Raw genomic sequence first — 18807 nt, forward strand, 5'->3', positions numbered from 1 at the left:
AGATGTGGCACATATATACAATGGAATATTACTCAGCCATAAAAAGAAACGAAATTGAGTTATTTATAGTGAGGTGGATGGACCTAGAGTCTGTCATACAGAGTGAAGTAAGTCAGAAAGAGAAAAACAAACACCATATGCTAACACACATATATGGAATCTAAAAAAAAAAAAAAAAAAAGGTTCTGAAGAACCTAGGGCCAGGACAGGAATAAAGATGCAGACATCGAGAATGTACTTGAGGACAAGGGGAGGGGGAGGGTTAAGCTGGGACGAAGTGAGATAGTGACATGGACTTATATACACTACCAGATGTAAAATAGCTAGTGGGAAGCAGCTGCATAACACAGGGACATCAGCTTGGTCCTTTGTGACCACCTAGCAGGGTGGGATAGGGAGGGTGGGATGGAGACACAAGAGAGAGGGGATATGGGGATATATGTATATGTATAGCTGATTCACTTTGTTATAAAGCAGAAACTAACACACCATTGTAAAGTGGTTATACTCCAATAAAGATGTTTAAAAGGAAAAATAGACATATCCTGTTAGCTTTGTCTTCTACCAGTTTGGGGAGGGTGGAAAATCAGCCTTATATAAAACAAAGAAAGACAAATTCCTCCTTCAGATATTCACCCATAAGTCCCTCTAATTTCATGTCAACATGCACACATTTTTCTGAGCAAAGAATTTGGCCAAAACCAACCAAATGCTAATTTAACGTTCCTGTCAGATTTAACAAATTATGTGTAACTCAGTGCATATGCTCATCAAGTTTTTAGAGATGAAGAGCATATTTACCCTAGTCAATATTCATTTCTTTGCAAAAAGCTCTTTTTTCTTTTTTCTTATGTATTGGTGCTTTGACACAAGCTCAAGCGAATCTGCCTATTTATTCTAAGAGGACCGTCTTCTTCAGGCCATCGGAAACTAGCAAAGATCTGCCATCTCCTTAGGATGTTTCCTTAATCATACCTGAACTTAGAGCAGCAATCCCGATTGGTTAGCTCTGCATTACAATCTATAACACCCAGAAAATACATATGGGTTGCATGAATTTGAAATCTCATCTGACATCTGAGTAATGTTAATCTTGTTTATATGACAACCTCATTATGGTACATAATTGCTAAGCAATCTCCTAGCAAATACTGGGTTAAAAACGCCTGGAAGATGCTTGTTCTCCTCATTATTAATTAGCATGTGTCCACTTCGCCAGATCCAGTGCCCAAACTTCATTAGTTATGTTCAGCCAAATGCATGAATAGCTTTGCAGTAATTATTTTCCAACATCATCTAATACCTCTCTGCACATCAATTAAAAATCCTCTTAACAAGGAACTGCATTTTGTTTGAGATCAAATGCCTGGTCCAAAGCTATATCAATCATGTAGAGCTAATTAGTGGCTCTGCTTTATATCATTTGTTTTACTTTATTATTTCATTGTACACTTCCTAATGAAACCAATTGAACAATTTTAAAATCTTTGTTCAATTAATTGAAGGCTTAAAGGCCAGCTACCTAGTCAGACTTTCTTCCCTTTGAAAAGAAATACATGTAAGCGTTGGGGGGGGACCCCAAGATGTGTTATAATACCTATTTACTTTCTGAAGTGCCCACTCTATAGATACAAGTTTTAAAAGGTTTATCACCAGTTTTATACTGCTTGCAAATAATTCGTTGCTCGCCATATCTTTACAGCTTTTCTCTACGTGGCCAACCATTTCTGAAGGATGCGTTGAAACAACAAGAGGTGTAGGGCATTTCATCTTGAAGACTGCGCATAGAGGCTCTCTAAAGTACTGTGTATTTCTGTCAGCATTTTATAAACTGGTTGACCAGCTTTCTTCCTTAGTGCAAAAAAAAAAAAAAAAATGCTGAGCTGTGAAGACTGTTGAGTAGCAACTCCTTTGGGGTCTGGATAGAGCAGTGGACTCCAATACAAATATGAATGGATTAAATGCATACTAACTACCCAAAGTGGGAAACTATAATGAGAGGAAGGACAAATTCCAGCTCTTTAGAATTTCTGCTTGTTCATCAGAACCAGGACTCAGCGCCGGCCGGGCAGGCAACAAGGCTGCCTCGTTTGCCCCAAGTGTACGGAATCCCAGACTGCGCCCTCTGTCACACCCACCCTCCCTTTTAGAATTCATTGTGATTTATGAAAACATCCCCAATTCACCAAATCTGTGAAGTGGTTTCCCCAGTCACAAAGCGTATCACAATTAATGCAAATTCAGGGGAGTTAATGTTGGTAAAAGTAGAACTAATTTTCTCCAGTGCTAGCTCCTCTAAAGGGCCCCTTCCTCACAAACGTAAATCAATTTTAACTAAACAAAACTGACAAATCAGCAGATGTCAGGGCCTTCAACAAATGGGCTGTGGTTCTCTCTTTGGTCTGTGCCAGACGGGGAAAAATTAAGACCAAATTTTCAGAACAGTTAGGCTGGATTAAAAAATGCTACAGAATTGCACCAGTCTATAAACTTACAGCATGTATTTACACATTTATTATTTTTAAAATAAACTGATGGGAGGAATTCTATCCCAGGATAATAAGGATGAGAGTCTTTTTAAAGCTTTTACAAGGTTTGAGAATCTTCTGGAATCACTGGGGGGTGGCGATTAAAAGACTTGGGAATCCCCTAATTTACTTGTTCCTCTGTTCTTTATAATGGTTAAGTTACTAACTTTTATTTGTCAGTAATAATTGAATTTTACACCGAAGTGAATTATCGTAACGCATGAACTGCTTGGCCGCAGTTTTAAATAGCCTTCTTTGCAAATTATCTCTCATGATTTATATTCATCCTATCGGGAAGGCAGAGAAAAATTGTATGAGGATGGATGATTTGGACTTAATGTGAATGGATAAAAGTATGAGATAGCTTCTCGCGGTTCTGCCAATGAATTGAACACTTCCTCCTGTCTCCAGTATTCATTTCAAAATCTGGGTAAGCAAGTTAGAGAGAAAGCGAGCGAGCGAGCGAGAGAGAGAGAGAGAGAGAGAGAGAGAACTTAAGGTCACATTACTTTCATTACTCAGAAAACCTTGGACTTCGAGGTTGTAAGCACCTCTATAAAATACAATTTTGCAACTTACCCAGGGACTCATTTAGTTGTATGTTTCCCTTTTCCTGCCGATATGTTTCCTCCAAGAAGCCTTCCTGAACACTTGTCCTGTGAACTTTCTGCCTAATTTCTGCCCATCTCTTAATGCTTTTCTCATGTTCTGGCAACTCCCAATATCTCCCCTGATCATTCTAGCTCAGAGTTTCCCAAACTTCTGTGATAACAGAAATCATCTCGGAAAGAACCTTTCCCCAGGCCTCTTCTCTAGAGATTCTGAATTAATCAATCTGGATTGGGGCCCAGGAATCTGTATGTTTAACAAGCAACCTAGGCAATTTATAACATCAAGGAAGTTCTAAAAGCATACTGGGAGAGGGCATGGGCCATGTTCTCTGAATGCCTAAGCAATTATAGCATTTACCACACATTTCTGTCCACAATTTTTACTGCTGTATAATATTCTATAATTATTTCCTTTATGTCTTCTCTGGGGAGTTATAAATATCTTGAATGTGGAGAATACTTTATTTTGAATACTTCTACTCCATCTGATCCTCCTAGAAAACCAAGAATACCTTGTAGGTTCTTAATAAGAAGTAATTGGATATACTGTAATTTAAATGAAAGTGTTGTCAACACTTCGAAATACTGCAAGAGACACAGCAGGGAAGACAAGTGGCCAGGAAGAGCTAGAGGAAAAGGAAGTGTTTTCTGCCTTCTGAAGGTAAGAAATTTTGTCATACTGTCCTCAAAAGACCAGTGACATTCACCCACTTTTTCTGATGAAGTAATATTTGCGGAAATATTAGAAAACATGGAAAACACAAAACTTCTTTTTTTAAAAAAGGGGGAGGTGGGAGAAATGGGTGAAGGTGGTCAAAATGTATAAACTTCCAGCTATAAAATAAACAAGTCGTGGGATGAAATGTTTAAAAAAAACAAGTTACCATGGCAACCACCAAGAAATGATTATTGTTAATATTTTGGTATTTATTTTTCTAATTGCAAATTGTCATTTGCTTAGTAGGAAAGTCCCATGTGGAGTTGGTGAATTTGACCTTTGCCTGTGATGGGTACAGTCAGGGGAGCTTATCTCATTTGTGTCTTTGGAGCTTACGATGTTGGGTCCCATAAGCCTGGTACTAAAGACAAGCCCTGGAAAACAAACAAACAAACAAACAAACAAAAACCCCAGCAAAGTAGATCGTCACTAAAACCAGAATGAATAAGAGAATATTCAAATCCAAAATAATTAGAGTCCTGCCACTTTAAAAGACAGCAATGGCCAACCAATAAAATGGTATGAAAGGCAGAAACATGGGAAATGTAGCATTAGTCATACATTAATTTGAGGATGCAAAAGAGGAAACCTAAAGGGAAAAAAAATTCAGAATGCAAATTTCAAAAGTACCTGAAATTAGAAGGCCTTGAAAAGTGTCTATAGTCATTAGTATCTTAATAGAAACAGATGAAAGTAAAAATTCTAGTAATAGAGATACGGATGATAAATTGAACTTCGGGTCATTTATTTAGATGTTTGACACTGGGTAAATCCAGCCACATATTAAAGGAGCTCTTATTCTTCGTCCTGCCTTCTTAATATTACAGTTACACAGATTTTCCAAGAAGAACATTATTTCATCAATATTATGCTTACTTTCTATGCAAAGCTCACAATGTCTTCATGATTAATATGTACAGAGACAATGTTGACGTATTTGATTTGTGTCTGTGTTTATTTTTAAAATACATTTAGGCCTAGTTCAAATATGAGAAGTCTCTTCAAACTGGAGGGTTATGGAAAAAAAAGCATAGATTCATCTACTTAATAAAGTCTTCCTGAATGTTAGAGGATATTTTGAAACCTAAATCTGCTTATAAATAAAAGTTCCATCTTTGAGAAAGAATTGGAGATAAACAAAAAGAAAAATATAGCTAAATATTCTGTCTAGTATTTGTATTGTTGAAAGATAATTGTCTTATTTTCTTCACCCTTCAAAATTCATTGAAAAATTTAAATATTTAAGGGAGTGTTTCCCAGAGTTCTTCTTTTCAGAATTTCAATGGCTATTTTTGCTCTGTGTCTTTCAAATAAACTTTATAACCAACATGTTTTGCCGAAGGAAAAAAAAGTATGGTACTTTTACTGATATTAGATTAAATTTATCTCTGTCGTATTGCATTTTTCTATTCATGAAAAAGGTGGGTCTAAAATGAAGTCTTCCTTTATATCTTCTTCTGGAATATTTGTATAATCTATTCTTTTAAAGGTTTGTTTTATAACATGTTTATAACATTTTTGCAGTTTTCCCATTGACTCTCAGTTTCTCCAGATTTATAATCATATCATTCACAAAAAGAGATAGTATTTACTTCTTGTACACCAGTTCTTTGGCCTTTAGAGCTTTTTTGTATTTTTATATGTCAACTAATACTTCTAACTCATTATTAGATAACAATGATTATAGTCGGCATCCTTTACTTGTTCCAAGATTTAGCAGACAAGACTTTGGTGTTTCTCTAATTATTAAGAAGCTAGCTTTACCTACCATCGTTCTTTAACCAAGTAGCCACCCATTCCTACATTACTGAGTATGTTTTACTGTGAATGGGTATTAAATTTTTCAAATATTTTTCATTTATCTGTGGAGAGATTATATGAATTTTATTTCTAGCACTATAAATATGATGAATTATAATAATCAATTTTTTAAAAATATTGAACTTTTTTGCAAACAATCTCATTTAGTCATGGTATATTATTGTTTTAATGTGCTCTGGATTCTGATTACTAATATTCCCTATATGTTTTCCACTGGTACTCATAAAAGAGATTGTTGTATCGTTTACATTTTGGGTTGTAATATTCCTGGGTATTCCTCCTTGAATCTCCTAAAGTTGTTGATGTATAAAAACTGTTAATGAGTCATTGTGTACATATTAATAACTGTTCTATCTTCACTGCAACTTTAGCTTTTATGTTAAAACTTATTTGTCACTTCTACTGTATTTTGATCTGATTTCAACCTTGTCAGGAAATACGATTGCAACTCCTGCTTTGATATAGTTTTGTCTATCTTTTTTTTTTTAATCTTTCTGAGTCTCTTGACTTTAGGTATATTTTTGTAGGTAGCATAGGGTTAATTTTTTTTTTTTTGGTCAGTGTCTTTCAACTTATTTTATCTAAAGCATGTTTACAAATAAAGTCTTTAAGAAATGTTCATGGAAAGAATATTCCTTGGATTCTTTCTTGCATATTCATAACAGTTTGTCCATAGCCTTTATGTTTGGAAGTTCTTTCAGCTGGGTATAAAATCGCTGACTCCTTTTTCCCCTTTAGTCTCTAAATGAAAGTAACTTACTTCATTATCATCTACCATAAACCATCACAATCAAAAAGTCTAATGAAAATGTGATTTTTTTCCTTTATAAGTAACTTTTTAATTTATATTTGTTTTGTTCTGGTTGTTGGGATGGTGGTTCCTAGATGTCCAAATGATTTTTTTTTTTCCTTTTTATTCAAGGTCCACTAACTAATTTTACTAGCATACATCTTGGTGTTGGCTGTTCTAAGTTGATGTTCTCAGAACTATGTCCCCTGAGGTGTCCCCTTTCAATATACAGTTTTGAGACTTCTTTCATTTCAGGAATATTTTCTCAAATTATAGTTTTTAGGATCTCTTCTGTCCCGTTGCTTTTTCTGCTATCCTCTCTCTCTCTTTTTTTTAAAATAATAACTTTGTATGAGAATCATGGTTGTATTTAATTTTAAAATAAATGCTAAAACCTGGTTTTTGAACACAGTGGTGGTGGTGATATGGGGTGAGGGAATCATGGGGTGAGAGGTTTATGCGGTGAAAGGAGAGGAAGGAAACATAATACTCATTTTGGTGCAAAGAAATAACACTACATTCAAAGCTGGCAAAAGAGTTTGAGTTCTGGCTCTGCCTTATCTTCTCTGAACCTTGATACCTCATGAGTAAAGTGAAAATATAGTTCTACTTATCTCATGGGGTGGTTGTGAGAATCAAGTAAGATATTGAATTTGAAAGAGCTTTAAGAGTATTAAAAAATGCAGAGGACCACACAACTCTAAGTACAAATAAGAAAGTGAAAAGCGGCCCCCACCACAGGAGTTGGCCTGAGGAGAAAATCATTTCCTGCAGGGGAGCAGAGGGAAACACACAATTGACTTCTGCTTCTGCTTTTCCTTTCAGCCGCTTGCTCGAAACCCTACCCTCTGCTTCTCCCACCTCAGAGAGCTCATGAAGAAAACCACAGGCTCGAATCTTTCGTAGCCTCAACAGACTGAGGACATCTGTTCAAAAAGGGTGATTATAAATGCAACCTCTAAAAAAAATAAAAATAAAAATAAAATAAAATAAAAAAAAATAAATGCAACCTCTGCCTCCAGTTTACTTACTAACTCTTTATCTCAGAAACTGAGCGTGAGAAGGTGCCCTGGAAAATCATCAAATATCCATCTTTTTTCCTTTGGGCAGAATTATGAAAAGATCTTTCTTCAATGGGTACTGAGCAAAATAAGTAGTGAACAAAACTATTCTATGATCCCATTTAGGCTTTATACAAACATGTATTCATACGGTGAGTACTAAATGAAATGATTTTGAAACAAATATTTTGCTCTCAACAAATTGTGACTCTTTATATCATGGTATGTAAAGGAGAAACCATTGCATTTTTCTAAAAAACCATATGAGAAAGTAATTCCACACCCTCCTTTATGAGTTTTACTTGTTATTTAGCCTTTCACTTTAGAGTGTTCTGATATTCTTCTATCATTGGAACATTAATATTCAGGGTTACTTCTTGTCAGTTTCCCTTAGAGATATCATCAGTGAAAAGTGGAGACTAGTTGATGGATGCTATTTTAGCATCTAAGCCCCAAGCATCTGATATCTGGTCCCTGCCAAATGCAACACTAAGAACTTGATGTTTCTATTCTAAATCCTACAACATCCCTGATGCAATATGGGGACTGGGTCTCAATGAAGACTATAATTTTTATCATTATCAACAATAATTGTTATTATAAAGAAGGTATTTTAGGGGATAAAAAAGGGAAAGAATTTTTCACTTAAGGCAACTAGAGAGGTTCATAGGAAAGATGATGATTGAAAGCAGATTTTAAAGCAAAATGATTTAAATGCAAAGTATATCCTGATTGAGAGTACACTATTTACACCAAAATGAATTTGCAAAACATTTTCAAACTATTAAAAAAATTTATCTGTAAATATACTAAGAACCACTGAATCGTACACTTCAAAAGGACGAATTTTGTGGTATTATATTGTGGTTGATTATATTTTGATAAAGCTATCACTTAACCGTAAAAAAATTTAAGGTTAATTCTGTATGAAAATAAGAGAATAATCATTTGAGTAAGTAAAGAAACTTAGAAATCACCTTGGACAGCTATTTTTTAAATTAAATTAAATTAAATTTAATTTATTTTCATCTGGGTCTTAGTTTCAGAAGGTTCAGTTCATTATACTTCTCAGTTGATAGCATACAATCATTGTACAAGGCATTTTTCTTGTTTTATTTATTTATTTACTTCCTTTTATCCCCTTTTTGTATTCCCATTCTCCAAACTCTCCTGTGATGGTCACCAGACATCCTCCCTGTCTTGGCATGACAAAGAATGTTTCAATGAGCATCCTCATACATGGGCCCTTATATGAGAATTTCTCTGGGATTAAGAGCCAGGAGTGGAGTTGATATCTGTATTTATAATTTGACTAAATACTACTAATTTGCTGCCCAAAATGGTTGGATCAGTCTACAGTCCATTAGAACTGCTTAAAGGTTCCCTGTATCCCACGAACCCTTGGCATCATCCATCTCTCTGTTTTTTTGTCCACTTTATGTTTTTGGGTTAGTTGTATTTTCCAGACTACCCATTATTCTATTTGGGTTGCTGCCTTATTCTTGTTGCTTTTCAGCAGCTCTCCATATAGTCTAACTATCTATTTCTTGTCTGATTTAGATATTGTAAATATATTCTCCCAACCTGTCATCAGTCTGTTGACTTTTCATAGTGTTGAAGAGATATCCTTAATATTGAGGTAAGCACCTTTATTTACAGGGCTTTTTGGGTTTCTGCTTTGTTTAAGAAAAACCTTTCCTCATTCATCCATTCATTCAACAAATTTTATTGAGTGCTCACTATTTGCCAGGTACTGTTTTAGTAGCTGGTGGTACATCAGTGGATAAACAAACAAAAAGCACTGCCTTTCTGCAACTTACATTCTAACTGGGAAAGACATGTCATAATCAATAGACATAATAAAGAGGTGAATTACATAGTATGTTAGGAGGAGTAGACCTAGGGAGAAAAACATGAAGCAGGGTAATGGAGATCAGGACTGTCAGGGTGCAGAACTGAATTTTTAAATGGGATAGTCTGGGCAAGTGTTATTGATTTAAATATACAAATTTTCCTCTAAATGTTGTTTTAAACTTAGACTTCCTTACCAGCTGCACTGGTGGGCGAGATTCCTCTTGCGTCCCTTGGAGTAAGGTCCTAAGATCCAAAAGACACACTAAAGCGCTTTTGTTCATGCTTGGATGTCTAATTTGTTGACTAAAAAGGGGGATTAAAAGAAGGAACATCTTACGCCACCATGTTGCTGACGTCACTGAGCCTAAATTTAGACTTCCTGTAAGGCCTAAATCATGGTCTGTTTTTGTAAATGTTCCATGTGTACTCAGGAAAAAATGTGTTCTCTCAATTTCTTGAAGACATATACATATACATACACACATGCATATACGTGTCCCTAGATACCCACAGGTACCAAAATCCAGGGATGCTCTCAAGTCCCTCATATAAAATGGTGTAGTATATGCATATAACCTCTGCATATCTTCACATATATGTTAAATCATCTTTAAATGAATATTGTAAATACAATGTAAATGCTATGTAAATAGTTGCCGGAGTGAGGCAAATTCAGGTTTTACTTTTAGAGCTTTCTGGAATTCTTTTCTTCCGTATATTTTTGATCTGTGGTTGGTTGAATCCATGGATGTGGCACCTGCGGATATGGAGTGCTGACTGTACATATCTGTATCTATATCTAATCAAAACTTTATTCATTTCATAGTTTATTTCCCTATACCAATTTTCCTTTCTTGACCTTAGTTTCTGAGAGACATTCGATAGAGCCTCCAACTACATTATTTATCTATTTTCCCTTTCATTTTATAAATTAAAAGCCCAGGTAGGATTCACTGAGTTAAAACATTGATTCACTTTCATCTTCAAGCACTAGCTCAAATCGCAGAAAAATTTTTTATTACATAAGTTTGTAGAAATGGACTAGCTATTGTGTTAATGAAAAGCAAAGTAATTTTAAAACATCATTCTAGTATTGAATATGCCCTCAGCGAATGACCTCAGCAGATTTTGAAACTACAATTATATTTGTAGTCATCGGACTATATGGTCCTAAATTACCTCATACAGATTAAAGTGGATATGAGATGCAATACATTTTGTGGCATATATCTATTGTATAAATAGGATGAAATAGAAGAGTCTCAAAATCTGCCACTGTTAATTCAAACTGTAACAGGAAAAGTTACTAAATTTAAATGATAATGTACTAAAGACCTCTGGATGGGTATATCACTAAAGAATACACTTATTGAAGTTATTGTTTCCATGCAATGAGTTTCAAAACTTATACCACTTGGGTACCAGATTTTCTCTTCCTCCTTGGAACCCTTCCTGACTGATCAGTCATTTTGCTCTTTCACTTTTCTGAGCTGCTATTGCCCTTACTTAGAATCAACACCACCTAAAATGATGCTTAGCTCTTTCCTCTTTGACTCCATTTAACAGAATTTTTTTAAAGATCGGTAACAGATTTTTATTAAAGTGAAATATTATATTATGTAATATGGATGAAAATAATAAACATGGTCCTCAAAACACTTAAATCATCATTGTTTGTTAGGAAATACTTTCTTGTTTGTAACCTTGAGGCACCTTGGTCCAACTACTGAAATTTACAAATGAAAAAAAATGGAAAGCCATGCTCATTGGTTATTTGCATGTATTTCTAACAACACTATCTCTCATTACTTTAACAGAATTATTTTGAACTGTCACTCTATGCAAAACACAATGCTAGACATTAATGAGTATGTGGATAGGAGAGGGTCAGGGAAGGCTGGTGCAAAGACAGCTGAGCTCAGAACCTAGTGATGGTGCAGAAAGATATGTCACCCAAATAGTACAGGACGTAAAGAGCAAGGGAGAGGAGGCAGCCTGGTGTGACCTGAGAGTGACCTGAGACTCAAAACAGTTACCTCAAGAGTAGTGAGAGAAAGGTAGTTTTTCAGTCTCATTCCAGCTGCTCAGGCAACAATAGACAGACCTACCTGGATCTGGGCATTCCCAAGTGGCATGAACATCAAAGAACACAAGAACAGACCAAGTGTGTGGTCTTTCTGGAGAGGAGGGAGCATGCCTAAGGCTGCCTATACTACCTATGCTAAGTACCTAGTAGATTCATAGAAAATTGAAAACCCATGAACTGGTCTGTAAGTCTGTGATGAACCCCAGGCATCTGCTGGTTTAAAAGCTCCCCAGGAAATTTTGATATAACCTGGTTGCAGGTTATGTGTTTCAGAAGTGCAGGAGCTTTGGAGTTAGACATGTGTGAGTTGAGTTGGGATCTGCCACTTATTAGTTGTGTGGCCTTTGGCAAGTTGCTTAACTTTTCTAAGCTTTGGTTTCCTCATCTACACAATGGGACTAATTATACCCTCCTCAAACATTTGTTATGAGGATTAAATGAGATATTACATATAAAACACTTAACAGAGTGCCTGGCATGTAGTAAGAGTACAGTAAATAATTTCTATTGACAATATTTCCCATAGGATGGACCTGCCTGTTGCCACAGTTATGAAATTGAATGAGGTAAATTGTCTCCAAGACATCCTTCTCCATTTCTGTTGCCCTCTGGCAAGGAGCTAGGCCAGCTGCTAAGGATATGGCAAGGAAGGGACCTGACTCATGGTCTAGCCTGGCTAGCACAGTTAGATCTGTTGGAAAATAAGATAAAAGGAATAATGGAAGAAGTAGCTTTTAGACCAGAGCAGTTCAATAGAACTTTCTGCAATGATGGAAGTGGTCTGTATCCCTGTGTCCATTACGGTAGCCACCAGCCATATGTGGCATGTGGCTAGTGCAACCACAGAATTGAATCTTAATATTGTTTAAATTTAATTAATTTAGATTCACAATTAAATAGCCATATGTGTCCAGTGGCTACCATATTGGACACTGTGTTCTAGAGGAAGCTGTGTACATTGATGAGCTCCTCTGAGGGCTCGGTTCTAGAGAAGGTGGCTGAATGAACAGTCATAACTGGGATGTTTCAATGGGACTACACATCACAAATAAAGGATGTAAGTTTACACTCTGTTGATTACCAAAGGGAATAACCCAGAATACCAAAATTGACATGGGCTCTTGAACTTGAGGCATAGTTAGTCTACCTGTATGGATCGATGCCTTCAGAAGATGGATTAGACCTAGATCAAAACCACCTTCTCTCTGGAACCTTAAACAATTCTCCCAGGCAGAGTTGGCTTCTCCCCCATCTGTGTCTCCACCACTACAGCTCTCCTATTGCACAGCACCAGAGTAAACAATTTCCTAACCTACCGTCATGTGAGCTCCTTGAGGACAGGACCTATGTCCTATTTGTTCTTGTGTCTCCAGAGACACAAATGATACAGATGATTAATCAATGTTTGTGAAAGGAAAAGGAGAAGATAAAGGAAAAAAGTAGTTATTAGTGGAAAGAGGAAGGAAGGAGGGAAGGAAGGTGTCCGAAGGGACATTGGTATTACTGTGGTATTAAAGACAGAACCTCCAGGTTCCCAGCTATGTTCATTCCTCTACACCACATTGGAACTTCCTGTTAAAGATTCTAAAAGGAAACACTCTTCAGACATGACCACAGTGTTCCTGTTTCAAGTTATGAAGCACTATTTGACCACAACATTTTCTTTTCCTTCAGTAGCTCAGAAATTCATTTCTAAGAGCAGAGGAAACATGTGGTTGGATGATCAGGAAGCTGTGTCTTACAGGGTAAATGTACCTGAAGACCAAAGAGATAAGGGAGGCGATCAGCCAGTGAACAATTGAAATGACATATCATTGAGATCAAAGCTAGATACATAAGTGAAAATTAAACAGTCCAAAATCTGGAGGACTCTGTGAGGCTAATGAACGCATCTAATGGTGGTAAAAGACTGAGTTGGGAGGACAGAGAGATATAATTAGAGGTTCCAAAGGTGGAACCATTCTGAGTATGGCCAGGAAAGTATGCTACTGCAACAGATATGGTGTAAAGGTCTTTGGATCTGACAATTTCAAGGGGAAAAATGAGGGGGCTTTAGATGGATTACTTGAACATACACTGAAGATGCTTATTATGATCGCTGGCAGAAATCTGAATCACAAGTCAGAAAGCAAAATCATGGTTTGGGGCATAGAGTGGCATGGACTCCACAGATGAGAGAGAAAATAAGCTATACACCAGAGGGTAGTCTGAAGGGGTGCTGCCGTAAGTATCCAAATAGATGAAGACTTTCTGCAAGGGTGGAAGAACCATGAGGGCAGAGTGGCCATGGGGGTCAAGGAACATGCCCTAGTCCTCCCTTCCCCTCTCTTGCCCTGGGTCATGTGGAGCGTAGAGAATGAACAACCTTTGCTCTTTTGAGCCCCAGGAGACTCTGTGGCCCCAGAGAAAGCCAATTACAGTTAAGGCAAGAAGTCTAGTGAGGATTCCTGGGAGACATCCACTTAGAGGAGGAGGAAACAGAAGAAAGCCCAAGTCAAGACTGGAATTAAGAATGGGAGAGGTGGGTTCAGGGAACTGGGAGGAGAGAGTTTGGTGAAGTGGAGCTCCCGGGAGCAGGAGATGTGTTTGGACTGATGGGTTGATGATGGTCCCTGCGCAGCCTTGAATCCAAGTTGAGTCTGGACTTCTATTGTCAGCAACAGGCTGTCTTCCACTCAGTGGAGGCCTCTGAGTGGGTGAGTAGTGTGACAAAAGCTGATGTTTCCTTGAATATAGCCATCTATACATTTTGAAAAATGTTTTAATTCTACCCACATATGAGTTTCTGCATAGTCTCTGAAGGCTAGTCCACAGAAGCAAAGCATTGTGGCTTTACACTTTTCATAAAATGATTGATCTTTGAAATAAATACCTACACAATATCTATATATGTGAGCCCAGATAAAAATGAGTGAAGAATTATTGGCAAGGTACTTCTACTTTCATCTGTACAAATAACTGTGCTTTGACTACATGTATTAAAAAGACACTACTAACAATTTACCAAAAAAAAAAAAAGCTGATGTTTCCAAGAAATCAATTTGGGGTGCTGTTCAAGATGAATGAAATAAAAAAGAAATTGGAACCTTCCCTCCTGGGGGCTGTAGAAACACCATTAGACTTCACACACCAGATTTTTAAAATAAGACCCTATGGAGCTATTACCTATAATATCTTCCATCTTGGTCTTATAAAGATGCCTACATCATATTAAATACACTGGGTGTGGCTTCAATGGCCATTGATTCAGCTCTACTGAGTAGAATCAGTTGGTTTCAGGCATCTGAGTGGTTCAGAGCAGAGCAGTGGATCATTCGGTGGTGTGGTCTGTCCAACCCAGACAGCTCAGCATCTGAGTTATGATGGATAGCCTGACATGTCTCCACAGTCATTGCCCAGAACACACCCTTCTCATGGACAAGTCAATGCACCACATGGCCAAGGCATCTGCCTTAAAAACCTAGAATAGAGAAAAGGAACGCTGGCACAGGTCACTGTCAGGGTGAAACTTTTTTACCTTCAGCCTGTCACATTATTTTTCATTTCCATATGGGCCACTGACAGCTGTCAGTCAAGCAAGACTTAACCCTGCCCCTGGCAAGTCTCAAGGCATAAAAAAAAAAGAGACTAATGCAAGCCTGTCTTAATTAGGTGATAATTAAACATTCTAGGCAGAAATTTCCAATCAATCTGACAGAACACACCCATTCAAAACAAGGTTTTACAGCAATATTCCAACCGACTGATAAGGTTTTTCTTGTCTGGGAATAAAAAAAAAAACGAAAACTTTAAAGTCCTAATCAAGTCTCTGGCAGATTTGAGGTGAGGATGAAGCAGGAAGATACCCAAAGGGAATCAGGAAACTGGGGCATCCCTGGGGAGTTGTGTTCCTCTTCCCCTGCAAGGGAAATTGGATTACAATGAGCATTGTGAACAGACTTAAAGGTGGAAAAGGGACGCGCAGCTCAGAGAGAGTGAATTACCATAGAACCTTTGCTCCCCGTTTGCCTCCTTAAAGATGAGGAGAGGTACACAGGCTAATTACCCGTGTACCTGTGAGCCTCATCTCCTTCACAACCACTCGCTGGCAGTTACCATTCTCATCCCCACAGAGCATCGCCTGGGTCCAGACCCTGGGCAGCTCAGCTCAGCTCCCACCAAGACATCTAGAGAGAGCGCTTCTGTTTCTTAGAACACAAGTCAAGGTATAGGTGGTGCTTCTATTAAGAAGGTTTTAAATATTATTAAACTCAGAATTTCCTATCTAGCAAGTTCATGGCATGCAGAGTTAAATATAGAAACAGTGTTTAGACAAAGCCTGTATTAGTTGAGTTCCCTGCTTAACTGATATAATTAAATATTGAATTGACCCAGAGTGCTAAATATTACTTTCTGGTGGGACCAGTGCCACCAAATATCTAAAAGTCTTTTGTTGTTTCCCTGCTGCAGTGGATCAAATTAAGCTGCAGCTCCCCAGGCCTCATTTGACCTAAAATTATTCTGAGGCCGAAATGCTTTTCCAGGTTATATGTGATCTAAGACTCAATTGGACGATCGCTTGAAGTTCACGGGGCAGCCTGGATGGGGCTGGATGGTTACCGTGTGACACTTCTGAAAGAAATATTTTGTAGCTCTCACTAACCTACACACACACACAGCAGAGTGGGGCATTATCAGAAGTGTTGGTATTATTCCTTAGAAATCTTACCACATAGGAAACAGACATTTTCTCTTTTCCACTAATCTCTAGAATTAATAAGAGGCAAAATTATAAAGAGGAAAACTAAAGTCTTTGATGGACTAGGGGTTGAGGACATCCAGAAAGGAGACCCATTGGACTAAAAGTTGCCCACATGGTTCAGATAGGGCTGTTTCTGAAGAAAGATTTATAAAGATTTAACAATTTCCACTAACATTATGAAAGGTGGCCTAATTCCATTCTTCTCTCTGAATATTCAGTTTTTCACTTTCTTCTATTTTGTTTCCTCTGAGATAAGAGCCTAATGTCCAATTCTTTCATTTTTTTCATTCACAGACAAAAGCAACCACAACACTTTCAGTCAACTTCAAAAGCTTTTATGTTGCTGTGTTGAGTTGGTGTGTTTTTCACAGTTCATGCAATTGAAATCACGTTGTGAAAGCTGAGAAAACTTGATCTGAATTTTTTAAGAGGTTCAGAGTGTCCCACCAGAAAACTCATCCATGGAGAACAGGAAGACGTGCCTTACAGCTTCTGTCTTCTAAGAAAAGAGTTTATTGCTGGTTGAAGGAAAGGCTCTGATTGCCAGGGTGTTTTCATTCTCCGAGGACACTGAGAGGTTTCCACTTCTGAATCTAGCATCTTGTGTCCCAAATAAAATGTTTCTACACTGAGGACCATTTCCTTTAGGGGGTTGCTGTCCCCTCCTCCCACCCCAATTAATTTGTGGTTCTGAAGTTCTCAGTGTTCTTGCATTTCCACAACCTCACCCAAGAACAATTGATACAACCATGTGAAGAGGTTTGGGGGTCAAAGGACACACACCTTAAGTATTTGCCAAAAAGTCTTCCAATGACCTCCAATCCCTGTCCCAAATAATTATTCATCTATAGGGGAAGTGGTGTACCTCACTGTAGCCTTGATATATAGACATATTTCAGGTTTTATATTTGTACTGGTCATTTGTCTGTAGCTCTTAGGCCCATCTCCATCCTTCCCCTCTTTGGCTCTCTGGAGAGCTGGTCTCTGTAAGTTACATTTCCCAGGCTCCCTTGCTCATTGACTTCCATTAAGGTTATGTCAATGGCAGCACTGGTGGAAACTAGAGGGTGGAAGGAGGCAAGAAGTCCACTTCATGACACCTCAGGAGGTCCTCCAGCAGCTCCAGCAGCTTTTGTAAAGACCTAAATAAATGGAAATCTGAAGGTGCAATATCTGGTGAATACGGTGGATGAATCAGAACTTCCCAGCCAAGCTGTAACAGTTTTTGCCTGGTCATCAAAGAGACATGCGGTCTTTCATTATCCTGATGGAAGGTTATGTGTTTTCTGTTGACTAATTCTGGTCACTTTTCATTGCGTGCTGCTTTCATTTGGTCTAACTGGGAGCAGTACTAGTTGGAATTAATCGTTTCATTTTCTGGAAGAAGCTCATAATAGAGGACTCCCTTCCAATCCCACCATATACACAATATCACCTTCTTTAGATGAAGACTAGCCTTTGGTGTTGGTTCATTTCACTTGCCCCATGATTTCTTCCAGTCTACATTGTTGTACAGTATCCACTTTTCATCTCCCATCACAATTTCTTTTATAAACGGAATGTTTTCATTAGAGAATCACATTCAGAAATACGGTCAAGAAGGGTTTTTTTTGCTTAACTTATGTGGAACCCAAGCATCAAAGCGATTAACATAACCAAGTTGGTGCAAATGATTTTCAACGTTTGATTTGGATATTTTGGGTATGTCTGGTGTCTCCCGTGTGGTATAACATTGATTGTTCTCAATTAATGTCTCAGTTTGATTGCTATAAACTTCAACTGGTCTACCCGACCACGGAGCATTGTGAAGCAAGAAATCTCCAGCATGAAACTTTGCAAAAAACTTCTGACACATTCTATCAGTCACAGCACCTTCTCCATACACTGCACAAATCTTTTTTTGTGTTTCAGTTGTGTTTTTACCTTTCTAGAAATAATAAAGCATAATATGCCAAAAATGTTGCTTTTTTTCTTCCATCTTCAATATTAAAATAGCTACACAAAAATTCACCAATTTTGATAAGTCATTTTTTAAATGCATGCTGATATGACAGCTGTCACACACAATCAAACAAAATTGTTTCGAATGAAGTTAAAGATAACTGAGTGCTACAAGAGCCAACTTACGGAAAAAAACAAACGAAACTTTTGGCCAACCCAATCCAATGTTTACAGAGTTATCCAAATTCAGCAGTGAACTGCAAGTGCGACTAGTATGTATCCAGAGAGCCTCTTTTCCTAGGAATAGAAAGATTTCTTTTTCTCTCTCTGCTAAAATTAATTTCATATCTGAAACATAGGAAGAAATAAAACTCATCCCCTTAATTTTTTCTTAAGACTTTATTTGTTTAGAGCAGTGCTAAGTTCACAGCAAAATTGAGAGGGAAGTACAGAGAGTTCCCATATATCCCATGACCCCAATATACACAGCCTCCCTATTAACAGCATCACTCACTAGAGGGTATATTTGGTACAACTGATGAACCTATGTTGTCAAATCGTAATCACCCAAAGTCCATAGTTTACCTTAGGGTTCACTTTTGGTGTTGTATTTTCTATGGGTTTAGCTAAGTGTATAATGACATATATCCATCAGT

At 37.5% G+C, this 18807-nt stretch overlaps 1 long non-coding RNA gene across 1 annotated transcript; it reads left to right on the plus strand.

The window, feature by feature from the left end:
* The first annotated feature begins 429 nt into the window (after positions 1 to 429).
* On the plus strand, positions 430 to 17467 carry LOC141276211 (uncharacterized). The gene is made up of 4 exons (XR_012325423.1): positions 430 to 3800; positions 7294 to 7407; positions 9090 to 9168; positions 16505 to 17467. It is a non-coding gene; the product is annotated as an uncharacterized lncRNA (long non-coding RNA).
* Positions 17468 to 18807: the final 1340 nt, after the last annotated feature.

The sequence above is a fragment of the Tursiops truncatus genome, chromosome 13, assembly GCF_011762595.2.
Source record: "Tursiops truncatus isolate mTurTru1 chromosome 13, mTurTru1.mat.Y, whole genome shotgun sequence".
NCBI classification, from domain to species: Eukaryota; Metazoa; Chordata; class Mammalia; order Artiodactyla; family Delphinidae; genus Tursiops; species Tursiops truncatus.